This window comes from Pithys albifrons, chromosome 8 (assembly GCF_047495875.1).
Source record: "Pithys albifrons albifrons isolate INPA30051 chromosome 8, PitAlb_v1, whole genome shotgun sequence".
Taxonomy (NCBI): domain Eukaryota; kingdom Metazoa; phylum Chordata; class Aves; order Passeriformes; family Thamnophilidae; genus Pithys; species Pithys albifrons.
The window spans coordinates 29,779,962-29,794,565 of NC_092465.1; the positions used below are offsets into that span (position 1 = coordinate 29,779,962).

The 14,604-nt window shown below is 40.9% G+C and overlaps 1 protein-coding gene across 1 annotated transcript in view; it reads left to right on the top strand.

Annotated features, from left to right (window-relative positions):
• The first annotated feature begins 3,731 nt into the window (after positions 1 to 3,731).
• Positions 3,732 to 14,604, top strand: part of HECW2 (HECT, C2 and WW domain containing E3 ubiquitin protein ligase 2) — a 157,169-nt gene continuing 146,296 nt past the window's right edge. Inside the window, 1 exon segment of the mRNA XM_071562577.1 lies at positions 3,732 to 3,908. The gene's annotated coding sequence lies outside the window, so the exon portion shown is untranslated.

A 14,604-nucleotide genomic window follows, 5' to 3' on the forward strand; every position in this document is an offset into this window, starting at 1 on the left:
CTTTCACCTGCTGCACAGTAATCTGTCCAGAAGTTTTGTGAAGGATTACATTGCCATGTCAAATGATTTTAGGCTTTTTATGTTTGTCTTTTTAATGGTCATGGCAAAGAAACCCTTATTTTGAGTAATTCAGCTTGGCCTATTGTTTTGCAAAGAAGTGATTTGCTGGGAAAATATGAAATCTTTGTATAATATAGAATTGTGTTCCTTGTCTTTTAACACTTTTGGCTGTGGTAGAGGGTGCCCTCAAAGGCACTGTTCTTCATCCTCTGCTGCTGATCCCATGTACTAGGATAACCTTCAGTAACAATTCATCAAGTCCTTCATATTTTGTCTAAATGCTAACAAAATGAAAGAGAAAGATGGGAAATACTTCAGTTTTATTTTCTTTATTTATGGTTTACAAAAAAGTTATATTTTTCTTTTTCTGTAGTCATCTCTTAAGTGTTTGTGTGGGAAATAATTAAGAATGCCAAGCAAAATGTATGTTTGTTTTTAATATTAATTTCTAATGACTTTTATTGAGTATAGGTCCTCTTTCACTATCAGTGTATAAAGTAAGAGCTGCTGAAAATCCCATCTGTAGAGGGTGGATCTTTATGTCACTATGTCATAGCTTCCTGTCATATACAGAATTTTGAGGGCATTAATTGGACATTTTAGATATCTAATTTATCTTTATGATAAAAGATTTCTACAGTTCCTAGCATTTTGTGATTTTTTTACTAAATGATTTCTGAGGATGACTGAAAACTGGTTTTTTCTCCAGTGTAACATTAACCAAGGACATAACACAAATGTTCTTTGGAAGTTTTTGTATTCTAGTATGACTTCAGCTGTTTTTAGGTCCTAATCTGCAGGTGAGAGTGATACAACTTTTCCAACTTTCACCCAATACACCAATATACACTCAAATACACCTCAAATACCTTTTAATTTAACTTTTAAAAGACATTTCCCGCTTTGGAATGTATTGCCATGCACTGTGCACTGCCCATCTCTGTAACAGAGTGTTGGAGATGGCAGTAGGAACCCCCATCTAGGCAATGCCAATTGTATGTGTGATGCAGGAGTTTCTGTTTCTTTCCTATTCATGATTTGCAAAGGAGAATTGAGATAGATCAGAGGGGAGGCAGGGAAGGAGGGCAGGGAGAGCAATAGAATTGGAAAGAGGAGAAAAGGTATGTGTTTGCTCCAGAAGAGCAGGCTGGTTTTCTCATTGTTGAGTCCGTATCAAACTGCCCATTGCCTCAGTGCAGGGCTCTGAAAAGTTACTCTCTTCCATACTAGCTTAGTGTCTGCTTGTGTGTGAGCAGCCATGAAGACACAAGCAACAATTCCTCTTTGAAATGTGTTTATTTTCTAGTCTGCACCCAGCTCTATTCAGGTACAGCCAGAATTACATCTGGGGAAAGCAGGAAAGAATCCTAAATCATAGCAAAGACATTGTTAAAATAGAACTATGCATTTAGCATCCCATATAAAGCGAATATATCAGAAATGCATGCATAGAGATCAACAGGTTTGTAACTACTGGAAAGCAGTAGTGCTGGATTTTTTCAAACACCTTGGATTTTGCTGCTTTGATTGCTGCTGTTTATGGTTGGGGGAAGTAGTGAGTATCCATATGAATTGACATTTTTGCTTAGGGGAAACAGGATTTTTCTAGCATGGACACAAGAGCACAATATCCATTTTGAAGGAGAGAAACATGAAAATCCAGTGCATTGGATTTATGTAGTTTTTTAGATGAAGTGTTAACTTAAAGAAAGTCTGCACTCATGTCACACAATCCAAGAGCTTTTATAGCTTCCAAATCCACTGAGAATAATTCATTAGCTGATGGTTTTCATCTCTCAGTTTCTCATCATCAAAAAAATGTCATGATAACCAAAACCAAGGCATAAATAATTATAAATGTTATGAAACTCTTGGCATTGCACGTATTTCAGACAGAAAATAAGAATTATATTAATGATGCCGAGTCAAGGTACTGCTGAAAAGAAAGATGTGTCTAAGAATGCCCAAATCATCACTAATCTATATATGATCATCCAAATCTGAGCCTTTAATGTAAATTCAAACATTTATTGCAATCTCACATCAGAGCATACTCTTGAGAGTAAGGAATCAGGGAAAATTTGTATTAGACTAACCAATTGCACACTAATCATTTGCACACCAAGTACATTTAAACCTAAGTACCAATGTGCCAAATCGTGTGCAATTTCCAGAAAAGAAATAAACCAAAGTTTTAAAGCTTCAGGTAGGTGGAAGAGTGTTAATGACTTTCATAGCTTGACCTACTTTGGAATACAGCCGCATACGCTCGTATCTGGAGCAGTTTGTCTAGTATTGTACAGAAGGGTTGAGGAGCAAATTCCCCCCTTCTATTGAAGCCCAAGACTAAAGTGCCATGGGCTCCAGCACGGAAAGTATTTCAAGCCCAGGGCTTTGGGAACACCCTATATTTACTCTGTATTTTAATTTACATTAATTTAATATAATTGCCACCTGGTTATTTTGAAGAAATAGTGCCTACAAACCCCCCATAGGTGCCCATTTATCAGTAGATATATGTAATTTAGAAAACTGATGTAACATACAAGGTAGTCAGGACTGATGTGCCCCTGTCTTGTGGGAAGATTTGGCCTTTATGTGACTCAGAAAACAAAGCATGAGGTGTTGTCTCATAATAATAATAACCAGGACCTACATCATGTAAGAATAAGGTTGGGCACTGGAACAGGCTCCCCAGAGCAGTGATCACAGCACCGAGCCTGACAGAGTTTAAGAATTGTTTGGATGATACTCTTGGGCACATGGTGTGACTCTTGGGGATGGTCCTGTGCCGGGCTAAAGGTTGGACTTGGTCCTTGTGGGTCCCCTCCAGCTCAGCAGATTCTGTGAAGTCTAATGCGTCCATTTTTTCTGTCGAATCGTTGGCATTGCTATGTTTTTGTTGGGCTGTGATTCTGCAGTGTTACACTTTTCTGGTGCTCTGATAATTACAGTATTCTAAGTTTTGATTTAAGTTACATTTTATAACCACATTTTCCTATGAAAACATTCCTTGAAATTACTGTGACGGATGAGGCACTGGTAAAATTGCCGGAAAAGTGGGCAATGTAGAGTGAATGTAGAGTGCTGGCACCTCGCTGTTCTGGAGCAGACGGGTCCTTGGCACTGAGGAGAGGGTGGCGGCGGGCTCCTGCTCACACCGATGACACCGATAGCCGTCAGTGCAGATAACTCTGAGTGACTTAAAAAAGGAAACCGGCTCTTCAAAGCACCGTTTCAGCGGCGCCGCCTCGTCCATCGCGGCTACGATGTAGCATCCGCAGGTCTATCCCCGCGGTCCGCACGGGAGCGCGGCTCATCCGCCCCGGGGGCGCGGCTCCGGGTGCGGACTGGGATCCCCTGCACCGCACTGGGCACCGCACTGGGCACCGCACCCGCACCCGCACCCGCACCCGGGCGGCTGCGGAGCCTCGGCCTGGCGGAATCCCCGCATCCTCCGCCGGCGGGGCGGGCGCATCCTCCAGACTTGCGGGCGGCTTTGTTACCGCCCGCCCGCCCCCGGCGCCGCCCAGGCCCGCGGGGCTGCGGCCTCGGCCCCGCTCTGAGCCCCGTGCTGCTACCGCTGCTGCCCGCGGGGGCGATGCCGATGCCGATGGCGATGCCGGCGCGGGGGCGGGCGGAGGCACGGGGGGCGCGGCCCCGCCGCTGAGGCGTGCGGGGGCGGAGGGCGGCGCGGGAGGCGCTCGCCCCGCCGTGGGCGCGGAGGGGCCGCCGGCACCGGCACCGGCGGGACCGCAAGGACGGGGTAACTGCGGCCGCCACCTCGCTCCGCAGCGGCACAGCGCGGGAGCCGCCCTCCCGGGAGCCGCAGTGCGCGCCTCGGCCAGGTGAGTGCCGCCCGGGGCTGTGAGGACGTTGCATCCCCCCGGGGCAGCGGCGTCCCGCCGGGCCAGCGGCGTACCCCGGGCAGCGGCATCCCGCGGGCAGCGGGGCCGGCGCGGGGCTCTCTGCGAATGGCAGGTGCGGCCCCGGAGCTCCGCGCCCGCCCCGGCTGCGGGAGGCTCGCGGGCCGCGCAGACCCGCAGCGCTCCTCTCGGCTACGTTGAAATCGCTTTGGGCCGCTGGATTAAAACGTGTACCCTGCCCGTTCAGCTCTTGGTGCGCCGCGTTTGTTTCCTCCGTGCGTCCCCCTCTCGCCGTTTAGTGTATTTATTTATTTAGCATAAGCCTGTTCTCCACATTCCGTGTAGCACTGGCGTGGTGGGGAAGAAAGATCACTGCAGATTTCAAGCGTTTTGTTTTCAAAACAGTGGGGCTTAATGTGTTTTTATTCCTGTATGCACAAATACAGCACAATTACAGGGCGTGTGTGAGAAAAATAGGTTTATATTCATGTTCTCACCATTTTGTGGTTTATTTGTTGATGTGGAGATCTCATTTTTAGTTACTACATTTAGGTTTTTTCTTTTAACCTTTTCAGTGTGCATCACTACAAACCAGGGTATTTAAGAAAAATAAAATTTCTTTTTTGGCCTGTATGATGCCGAAATAATGGGAGCGTCGTATATGTAGACAGTACTAGTTACATAATTTATTATCACATATTTTGTTCCTGGATATATATCGGGAGCATGGAGAGAATATTTATAACATCTTTTTTTTTTCCCCTTCCCTTTTCTGGGATACTGTGTGAAGGAGTCTTTGCACTACCCTACATTGCATTGCAATGTTTATAAGGATTCAGACCTGAATCACTCCTGTTCCTGAAATCCCATCAGGGCCCTTATCTTGCTTCATGTCATCAATGTCCAGGGTGACTTCCTCTGTGCTCAAAAACTTCTTTTTTAGTTCTTTTTTCTCCTGCCCTGAGCAATTATGTTATCTTCTTACTATTTAAAGAAAAGTAAACAGAACCACTAGAATTATGTCAGTAGGAGTTATTCACAGCAGTAAGGTACAGAAAGAAATCTATGTCATGGATGGATTAAAAAACATTCTATTTATATGCAAGTGAGCTCCTTGGTCAGGTCTTGGACTTCTGTGGAAGAAATGTCCTTATAAGATGATCGTGTATGGCTGCAGCATTGGGCCATAAGGCAGGATGTCATTATTAGCATATGTAAGGAACGAGCTTAATGGTGCCTTTCAGTTAGCACTACTGTTCAGGCTTTAGACTTCCAAAAACGTGGTGGTTGCTCTTGTATCAAATAGAGCTACTACAGTGGATGTTGGATGTTAGTTCATATCTGTGTATGCCTTTCTGTCCTTACTTACATCACCTTAAATTGGGCTCTGAGCTCATGGGCTCCATGGAGCTCATAGGGTTGACTGGAGACCACTTATAATGTGCTTGGTAGTAGTTTGACTTGACAGAAGTGAAGCTGAAAAGCTTTCCTTCTGTTCATCTGTCTTTATAAACAGCCTTCTGGTGGTGCCAGTGCAGATTCATGGTTTGTTAGTACCATGGAATTGGTTTGTCTTGGAGCATTTGCCAGGCTCTGCAAGGACCCTCTGCCTTCCTTAAAGACCTTGCTGTTTGTTTTTAGTATCAATTTAGCTAATGCACATTTGTATTTGTTTTACACTTCCAGTGCTTTTCAAACCTGGTAGAATTCACAATGTTACACCTATAAGAAGCTCTGTGATAGTACTGTGGCTGCCAGCCAGAAACAATACACTGTTTTGTCAGATTTCCTGAGAAGAAATTGAATTAAGCAGGATGCTTCGGATATTGCATTTACTCCATTGGCTAGTGAAACACCTCTTTGGGTAATGTTACTGAATCATTGCAAATGAGATGTAAATATATGCTTAAAATTTAGTAGCATGTTCAAAACCCCTTAGTTGAGACTGTATCCAACAACACTGCCTTTCATGGCATGGAATGCTCTTAGTAGTTGAGCCTAATTTTGTTTGATCCTGCTGTCATCATGCATGGCACTGTCATGGCCTTTGTCTTCACATTGTCTGTTGCTGATCTTTGGCTGTATTACAGTGAGGGAGAAGCTGCAGTGAAGTTACTTACCAGTAGGAAGAGTATTAATTTCATTGCCCAACAGATGGAACTGAGTTGAACCTTTTATGTGATGTTCTGTAACCTACAGGGAAGGGGGATGTACTCTTGCAAACTTGTGAGCCTGTGTTTTGGTGCTTTGAAGATAATTAGTGATGTATGAGGTGTTTCTCTAATCACATCAGGACCTTTTGCAAAATGAGAAGGGAATTAACCATGGGGTTTTTTTTATATTAAGTTTAGTACCTGAGAAAAGTTCCATGTAATTTCCATTAAAGTTGGAGTAAACTGTATGGTTTATACAGACAATGATAAAGGGCCTCTGTGATGTTCTTCCGCAGCAACTTGTTTGAGATCTGTTGGAACATCTGTGATATTGAGGAAAAGGTTAAAAATACCTGTTAGGTGATAAAGCTTTGTGTGGCATGGACGTGTGTTACAATGGCACGTCTTTGTGGGATGAGAGGGCAAGTAGGATGTGATGCTAAAATATACTTGTAGAAGAGCTCACGGAATGCTTTTTAATTTTTCTTCATGTCCAATGTATTTTCCTAAAATTGCTTGCACACTTGGAGAAAGTAGCACAGTAGTTGCATGATGTGTGCTGAGTGTTTTAATACAACTTGGGAGTAGTTGTGTTAAAAGACTGAAGTAAGACTGAATTCTCATTGGAAGTGCAAGCCCTGGACTCTTAGTTGGAGATGTAGTCACTCATGTTACAAGTGTATGTGTTTCAGTCATCTCTTCTAACACCTAGGAATCCTATTATTTGTTTTGATAATGTCGGTGTTGGGTTTCTGCTTATGGGAGGTATGAATGTAGCTTTCTAAGCCAATGGCTACTCACAGCCCTCATTATCTCTCTGTGTTACATATGGAGAGCTGATCCTCCTTCTCGTGATTCCTGGTGGTACTGGGAAGAAAATGACAAGTGACTGAGGCTAAATCTGGTTTTTATTTGACTGTGCCACTGTTTTGTGTTTTGTTGCATTTGCCCAGTTCTGTGGAACATTCCTCGGTGTTTCACAGAACTCTGAGAATTCTCACTTCTTCCCTTAGTTTCAGTACCACATATTTAGTTGCACTGAACAGTTGAGATGTAGTTTTTGTTCCTGATAACAAAGATGTAAGCTTTTTTGTTCTTGGGAGAGAGGGTTCTCTTTTTTCTCCTTGGGCATTGTGTGAAACGTACTGTATATTGCAAGTTATGGATTACTACTGCATTAGTAATGGAAATGAAAATATATTAAAAATAAAGACTAGGATGTTGAAATGAAACAAAAAATAACTGTACTATTGAGCATAGTGTTTGTTGAAGCTGCTCATCATGAGATCAGCAGACAAACTGGGGAGTTCTTCATACATCAGTGGTCTGTGTGCTCCACTCATTTGTGAAGCTGTATACACACACACACGTATAATTAGACTTGTAGAGTGTTAGTCATAAAAACTTTAATAGCATTGCCAATATCCCTGTGTGCCTTGCATTGCCCACTGGAGGAAGATATTAGGTAACAAAAATTAACATTTCCATAAGAAGCTCACCTAAATACTGCATGGAGGACAGTCCAATGTGTTTTGTTAAGTGCTGTGGTGGCCAGGATCCATTGGCTAGGATCCACTTGAAAAATCAGATTAAAAGTTTTTGTGTTTGACAAATCCAATGTCATTAGTTTAAAAATTCCCTGAAGGCTACTATTGTAATTAGATGAGCCCAAAGCATGCAGCAGTAAATTTCATTTTCCTCCAGGAATGACTAGCAACATCTTTAAAAAAAGAAAACATTGACTGATCCTTGTCAGATAGAGTAGCTACAGTATGAAAAAAGAGTTTTCCAGGAATAAATGACAGCTGATGTCACAGCACCTGATGGTGAGTGCAGTGGATCAACCACAGCCTGGTGGGAAGCAGTGAGGTCTATAAGGATCCTGCTGAAAGCCTGCTCAAAAGTGATAGTTCACAAGGTGCCTCATATCAAGGGCATTGAATATTACAGATGCTGAGTACTGGCAAAATAGTGATTAAAAAGTTAAAAACCAGCAGTTCCCTTTGGATCCTGATTGTCATAAAAGGCCTATGTCCATCTTTGAGTGATTCCTTAAATCTCTCAAGAGCATGTGAGCTTCGTAGTGCTACACTACAGCATTCCAGCTTCAAAAGGGGTACTTGTTGAATGTGTTTTCTTTATTTAAGATGCATTTTAAAAGGGCTAATCTGCTTGTTTAATCTTTTTATTCTACTGCATGATTACTGATTTGAATCTGTTTAGAGCTGCTAGTTTGATAAGAGCTTTCTCCTACTAGAAATAACAGGGAGTAGAGATTGTAAATGTATCATCTCTTTAAAATGTAGCCATAGCTACAGAAAAAACATAATTTATGCTTTTTTGGGTCATTGCTGTAGTAAAAATGTCTACATTGTCTTCAGGAACATAAATATCATCAGGGAAAGACTATCCCAAATGCTTGTATTGCACAGGAAAATAGGAAAATTCTGCCTGAAGCTGTGTGTGTGAAGTAGCCATAGGGATGCTGCTGTGTGTTCTTGGGAGAGAGGGTTCTCTTTTTTTCTCCTTAGGCATTGTGTGAAATGTACTGTATATTGCAAGTTATGGAAGGCTGCTTTTTGTAGAGTTGATTTATGGAATCCTTTATAATAGACAGGTGAACAAAGTCCAATTGTCAGACTTGATGCTCCAAGAGGTGGGCTAATTGCTGGTTTAAATATTTTCTGTATTTTTCTTAATTGAATTTTTAAAAGTTTCTTTACTGTATTGGGTGTTGTGTTTAATTTTGCCTTGTAGCTTTGAGAACACTCCTATCCAGTGAAATGCTATCTCTTTTAAAAACTCACTGTTTTGAAAGAAATACTTGCTTCTATACTAAGTTGTTTCATGCCCTCTTAATACTGATAATGATACTGACTGTGTGCAAAGACATAGAGTTAAGTACTGCATTTCTAGCTAAGGTCAATTAATAGGTAAAAGGCTTTGGCTTAGATATGCTACAAAGAAGCTGGTTTTGATTTGTGTTGAGCCTGAGATACATTTGCCTTATCTTGATAGGGTAGATCCCTAACTGGAACATTAACTGCCAAGGCTTTAAGAACTTGAAGTTGGGAGGTTTTAAAAACTTGCTTGCTCCAGCCTCCTCTCAAGCTTGCTTATGCTTATCTCAGTCTGTAGAGGGTTTGAAGTACCATAGATACAAGAAAGATGTTCAACTCCTCTTGGCATAAGCTTCATCAATTGTCAGCTGTGTGAAGACAGACCTTTATTAAGGAAAGAAAGCCAACAATTTTTGTTTCTGCTGTACACACATTTACTTCTATTACACTTGTTTATGAGTGGGGGGGATAAATAAAGTCAATATAAAGGCAACTAATGCATATATTTAGTTTTTCTTTTAATGGGAGAACTGTCATGTGTTGACTTGAAAGAAATTTCTGTTTCAATCCCGAAGCCCTTTTTATTTCTCACTCTAAGGGTATAATTATTACACTGCTTTTTTTTTTTTTTTAAATGATACAGTCCATTTTGAATCTGTTCATAGAAGAAAATGTAAGCTTCATGTCTTGTTCACATCACAGTGTCTCCTTTCCAAGGTTTGTGGTGTTATTGTTACCACAGAAGTGCTTTTCTTTCCAGTGCTTTGATAAAAAATTCACCCAAACCAACACGGAACTGCTGTGGGAGAACAAAATACTAGCACTGACAAACTCTCAGGGACTTAGTTTGGAAAAACAGAAATACTGTTCATTAAATCTTTCTTCTGTGTAATTTCAGTGGGTTTTTTGCTTTAATACATTGAAATTTTTCTGACAGATTAATGTGATTTTTAAATCAATGACATCCCTTTATTAATGCCTAAGACAGTTTTGGCTATCAGTATATTAAACAAAGACTTTGTTATCAGAAATATGCATCGATTAACCATATGGGAAACGTTGAGTGTTGACTTAGTGTCTTAGCTGGTTATGTGTCATTTGGAAAACAAAAAGCAGGATTGAAAGAGTAAAGGATTCAGCTTCCTACAGAATATGCTTCATGACTCGTGGCTGCAAGTTATTGGTCAAATAACTTTTTTGATCTTAATTTGCAATTCTAACATAAATTGATTAATGTTTACTCATGTAAGTAGCCCCATCAGAAATCAATATGGGAATAATTCCGTGTTAGTCCAGAATGGGCTGTCCCTGCAGTCTGACAGCAGCAGGACCAGGACAGTGTGTCACAGCACACTCTGACTGCCTGTCCTCTTGCTGTCCTGGATGCCTTGCCCTTCTGCTCCTCCTCCATCCAAAATACATTTTGAATGTAAATCTCCTTTGTTACCTCCTGGGAAACCAGTGATGAAATCTTTTACTGTCAGATTGTTAAGCTGAGTCCAGTGTGGACTGTTGAAGGTTAGAAGTTGTGTCTTCTACATGATGAGAAATTAAGGGAATTTTTGCATATTGTGGAGAGAAAAAAATGAGTCTTCTCAAACGAGTTCTGTGCTTAATGATTTGAATACAGGGAAGTGGTCTTGTGTAATACTATTGTTATTGTTTTTCTTACTGTTTTCATACTTACTGAGGCTTACTGGAAAAGGAGATACCTGTATGCCTGATTCCAGCTAATGTAGATGGGCCTAATGCTTAATTGGGCTACTGTGATTTAGACTTCTTGGATCAGGCCAAGTACAGCTTAAATTGTTAAATGGACTAACAGGATATAATCTGCTCCTGTTGGTGTATCTGATCAGATTTCCTTCAATCTGTGTAGTGAACTAAGAAAGTAGTTTAAAAATTTGATGAAATGTAGTTTGCCACAGAAAACCAGCAGATGTATTGCATGATGCATTCTCATTTCCTGTATATGGGGAAAAGATCTTCTCATATGAATATTCTACTCTAAGTTACTCACTGGGTATCTGTTACTGCACATGCTCTGTGATCTTTGGCAGACTTGAGTGAAGACATTTTATCTCACTAAAATGCTAAGGTAGGCAATCATAGTTTTGTAGCTCTTTACTTAAAAGTTCAGTTCTTGTTGTTGTTACTTATCTGAAATTAAAAGTAGTCCATGTGCAATTCCTTAGCTCATAAATATTCCGAGCTGTAGTTAGGTGCTCTAGTCATGTTTTCATCTGCAGGTGATATTTCTCTCACCTGTAGTTTGTAATAAACAGAATGGCTAAAAATCTGAGGTGAACAGAATATCACCTGTTCTACACTTAACAGAAAGTGAATTTTAAGTTCTGTACTAATTTAAGTTTTTGTCCATTTGCACATGAAAAGGTCCCAAGGAATAAAGAGCTAAAAGTGTTTATAGCACTGCTGCTCTTGGACCATGCAGGAAATTTTTTTTGTACAGGCTTTTATAATGGAAAGAATGAATCCGACTGTGAACTGCCCCATAGGTTGTGGATCTGGCACAATATAGTTAGCAAAGCCCAGGATTAATACCTGGAGACCTGGGGCTAAAATCCCGTTGGTTGTAAGGATTCAGCTATGGAACAGTCTTCTAAATCACATCAGTGAAATCTGAAATCCTGTAAATGTTTCCAAGAAAGACCTTTAATGACAAGTGATATCTCAGTATGAAAAGTTCCCTCTCCATTATCACAGAATGTTAAGGGGTTGGAATGGACCTTAAAGATCATCTAGTCCCAACACTCAAATTAATCTCACTTTCAAAAGCATGTAGTAGAATAAACAGTGATTTTGTTCCTTAAATGTGGCAACCTCCATTAAATCTGTTAAGGAATTCACTATTACTTTTGTTTTACAATTACTGTAATATTGATCTTGGTGGTGGCATAAAACCCAAACCCCAACTCAGCATGTGTCCTCCTGTTTGCTTCCGAAACTTCGGATGGGAAAGTAATGGATCCCTAAAACACAATCAAGCTTCATAAGTATCATACCTTTCTAGAAGTAGTGATTTTTTAAGGAATTGTGCTTGACTTACCCTCCAATTCTGGAGTGATAGTTCAATCATTATGGAACTGATTATTTTAAATTAAACTTGCTCATTTTAAGAGTCCAAGTGATTTTACGTAATATTAGATTGTGAGATTCTTTTCCCCCTAATTATCATTTGTGTGTGTTTAATGTGGCTTTTTAATTGCAAAACCACAGAACTTTAATCAATTTAACCACAGAACAGGATTCTGAAATGTCATGGATTCATTATCTTTATTCTTTTGATTACTTTCTTTGAAGTTTTCCTATCTTATCATCCTGTATGACCCAAAGTGATTTCCTTCTTCACCAGTCTCTCTTTCTCTCTGGTTTGTCTTCAGGCATCTCTGCAATTATCTAGTCATTCTCATCCTTCCTCAGAACTCCAGTGATTTTGGATTTCTGCGGTTCTCTGCATACACTTTTGTTTTGTGGCATTGGTCATCCTTTTCTTGTCTTTTTTGGTCTAGTAAGGATGTGAGTCTGGAGATGGAAGGGAAGTTTTGATTACCCTTGCATAGGGTAATAGATGTTCATTAAAAGGGGACAGCCTTGGAGACAGTCACACTGGCCAACCACAGAACTGTGAAAATGTGAACTGGAAGGAGGGTTGTACTCAGAAAATAAAGGATGTGATTAGAATTCAGCTCCATCTCCCTTCTTCTTGGATTGCTGCCGTGGGTCACCTTTTTTTTTTTATCAGTTCCTGAACTCTGCTAGTGCTGTAACATTTTTTAAAGACATTGCATCTGAGAGACTGAAAGTCCTTGATGTCAGATTTTCTTCCATGTGTCAGAAAAAGGTGGCACATGAGAGCTTTTGCTTTCACGTCCAACAGCTCCTGTGCATTGGCAATGAGGGGGAACATTCGCTTGAGATATTTTTCCTCTCTTCCTTAGTGTAAGAGTGGGATGTTGCTTTTCAAAACAAGGCAAATGGAACAAGGAGTTTTTGGGTTCACTCTGCACACTCATTTGCTGCAGGTATGCTTTTGGGTTTTTTTTAATCAGTTGGAGTGAGTTTTACTGGTTTTTCATAGAATTTTGCCATAAAAGATTGAGTTTAGTACACAGAACTTTTTTTAGTCTCTTCAGAAAATTAAAAATATATTGGTCTGCCCACACACAGAATACTAATTTTAGGTAGGATTTTCTTAGCAAAATCATGAAATTGTTAGAGCCATTTCTGAGTTGAGAACACATTTGTAAAATTTTAAAAATGCTTTCTGCATATGGCAGTTTTAAGCATCAGTCTCAGATGATCCACAGTGCTTTATTAGGTTTTGAAAAGTAATTATATCAGAAGCCAGGAGTGTGAGTAAAAAGCAAATGTAAGTGATTTATATGTACTTAGGCAGACATAAGTGTGGCAGAAATAGAAGCACCACTAACATGTAGCAACTGAGATACCTGAATAATGAAAACCCTCTTCTGTTTCTTTTAGGACAGCGATAATTTAATTCCATCTGCCCTTAGAACTCTTAGACATAGACAGCTGTGTTTGTTTGAATTACTGGACAAAATAACTCCTCTGGCACTTTTGATGTCCAGAAACCTTTTGTATGTTCTTTTGTTGTGTTAGCTTTGAATATTATGATTACCATCAACACTTAGAAACTCCACACAGGCTAACTTCTCTGGCCAAACTGATCCTTCTGAAATGTGTTTGTGTCTAAAATTCTGCATTTTGATCCTTTTGGCTTTCCTATGCAATGGTCTTGTTGGAGTCAGTTGCTCACAGTGAAGAATTTAGAGAGCTGCTGTATAAAGGTTTCCAGTCATTAACTTGTGTCAGTGTTCTCTGTTCCCTTGGTTTGCCTGAACTCCCACGTTGCCCTTGGACTGTTGTCTCACTTGAGGCACAGGATTGTAGGCCATGCTCTTGACTTGCTGTTGTACTTGGTGGGAACTGAGCATTGGGTAATACAGGGCAGCAGCTGTTCTGCCTTGCAGAATAACATACCAGGTATATAATTCATAACAAGATCAGTTAGTAAGATTAGAATACCCTTTCTTTTGGAGATCTTGGAGGCAAACAAGCAGTTTCATGGGAGTTGAACCATTTTTGCAAGATCGAAGTCATTAGTCACAGTCGAGTGTCCTTGTTCAGTAGGTGGGACCAGTTATCACTGTGTGTGGGTGATCAAAGCTGTGTATTCTGCCCCCTCTATCATTTCCCAAGGACAATGGACCATTAGCAGCAGCTGCCCAGGGAGTCATTAGCACCTTCACACCCAGCCTGCGGGGGTGTGGCTGCTAATGGGCCATCAACAGTTCAGGGATACCCCATGACTCCAGAGTTAATCACCCACTGTGTGAGTCCCTGCCCTGGGGAAGGGACTGGGTGCTCCCTGAGGGTACATAAGTGGTGGGTAAGAAGACCTCGGGAACCTCTTGTCGGATCCAGAGGAGCAGCAGGACTTCGACAGGAGGAGACCACCACTCTCAACCAGACTACAGCTATCACCTGCACCAACAGGTTTTTCAGACTTTGGACTTGGGGGAACCACATGGGTCTCAGCACAAGGGCAAACAAACCCCTTTGGGTTTGTGCCCCAGGACACTGGGTTATACTGCTAGGTTTTGTGAGTTGAAAGCAATTCCTCTTTGTGTCAGTGTATTTATG